This window comes from Lygodium microphyllum, chromosome 4, assembly GCF_053477565.2.
Source record: "Lygodium microphyllum isolate KBCC chromosome 4, Lygodium_microphyllum_v1.1.10, whole genome shotgun sequence".
Classification (NCBI taxonomy): Eukaryota; Viridiplantae; Streptophyta; class Polypodiopsida; order Schizaeales; family Lygodiaceae; genus Lygodium; species Lygodium microphyllum.
In genome coordinates, this window is record NC_141138.1 from 13,741,863 (window position 1) to 13,744,076 (window position 2,214).

Consider the following 2,214-nt stretch of genomic DNA (forward strand, 5'->3'; position numbering starts at 1 on the left):
ATCTTGTTTTTTAATTGAAATTTTTAATTTTCCACAGCAATTATAGTGACAATTACATAATTATAGTTACAAGACAATCTAGAAGCACTATATTCTAACAAAAGGCATTACCTCAACTGCAAATTCAAGCATGGGACTTGCAATTCCATTGGCATATTGTGTTGTTGAGAAAAGGGTCTCCTGCAATACACAAGCTTGCAATTGTGAAAAAAGAGGATAATCACATATAAACACCACTGCACCATACAAAACATGTTTGATTACCACAATGCACTGGTCTCCCAACTAAGAAAATACAAAATTTTCCTCTCTTTATTCTCTTGGACAAAATATAAGACTATATAGCACTTGCCATTGTAAAACTTTCCATACTTTCTTGAATATGTAGCCTCTTTTGAGTTTGACTTTATATGCCAAACTTGAGCAACACTCCATTAGTCTGATTATTGATCCCTTGTAGTCATGCTTCCCTACCATAAACAATATCAGCCATTAAAAAAATTAGCCATTGATAGACACACAAAAGGACTTGCTATGGCATATAGAGAAGAGCCTATTATGACATCGGATGTCATGCCATGCATCCCTATTCACACATTGCCTTTGTGCATACTCTCAAATAGAAAGCCAATCCACTACCTAAAGACACACGACACAAGTTGACGCAAATACCAGACATGGATAATGCTCATGCATTTGGTCAACTAGATAACATAAAATAAGACAATAGAACAAGGAAACCTGTAAAGCTAACTGAATCCAAGAATGATTTTAAGGAAAGAAATAAGGCTAGCTATAGACTAAGATGCCAGACTATTATATGCAAATATTTATGTTACCAAAATGTATATACAAACCCTCTTCATCAGGGTATTGCAAGGTATAGACTATGACATTTAGTCCTCCATATAGCCCTCTTCTTGCTTCTACTAGCTAAAATTACAAATCCTCAAAGTTTTGAGCTTTAATTCAAGTGGGCACTAGTCGTATGCATTTAGATCTTCTAGCTAACAAACAAGTGTGCTTGTCTTTAGTATGTCTTCATCCTTGACTAGAGCATCAACTGAGTTGGCACATGCCTGTCAATAACAATTTCACTGTCAGAAAATCTTCAAAGGAAAGGTGAAAGTCTCACACTATGAGAAAAGTGTTTTGGTTCCAAATCTTGAAGAAAGAATCATAAGCTTAACAATTTTACAACCACCACTAGACAAGAAAATTTGGAAGCCTGTACAATAGACCACATGTTACCATGTCAGAACATTGATCCTTTAGACATTAAGACTTGCTCATCCTCCATGTAGCCCTCTTCTTGCTACCAATAGCTAAAATTACAAAACCGCAAAGTACTGAACTGCAACAACAAAAACCAATTCATATAGAGACATGAAGATATCACCTATTAATCCAACAACAACATAAAACAAGTCCATTCTAACGCTCATAAATGCTCTCTCACTCGCTCTTGGTCTTCTTAACAACTCCATAGGATAAAAATATCCATGATAATGTTTATAATAGAGATAAAAGAAGTTGACTAGATTGTTCAATGATGTTGCTTTCACTACTGCAAGATAGGCACTCAGACCTTCTTCTTCTAGTTTATTGATGGCAAGTATATCTAAGAGCGGCTATCCTTCCTGTAGCACAAAAGTCATTGGGTCTTCCTCATTTCTAGACTCAAAGTCAAACTCATTGCCAGGCCAATCTACTAACTACAAGGAGATAACATGGAAGATGCAGTGCTATTCTACACTATTATTAGCTCCAGACCTAATAGCATTTGGTTATGTCAAAAGAACTAGAGAGTTTGTTCCAGCCATGGACCCACCAGTAGCAACACAATGAAGGGTAGTGCTTCCGTATAATCATGCATTGATAAATCTAACAATCTAGTATGTATCAACCTGTGCCAAAACCAATTGAACCTGTGCTCCCAGAATTGGTTGGAACACTGCCAAAACCAGTTCAAGCTGTGGTTGCAGAACTGCTTGACCAATTATTTCTCCCAAAGCCAGTAGTACTAGGTGCAGTACCACCAGTTGGTACATTACAATTGGTGTCATAACTAGTTGAAGGCTTTCTTGACCAACTATTTCTTACATAGCCACTTGAGCTACCAAAAGCAAGTGAAGCCATGCTCCCGAAATTGGAGGGCCTACCTAACCCAAAGCTACTGGAGTTGCTGCTACCAAAAGCAATTGAAGGTGAGCT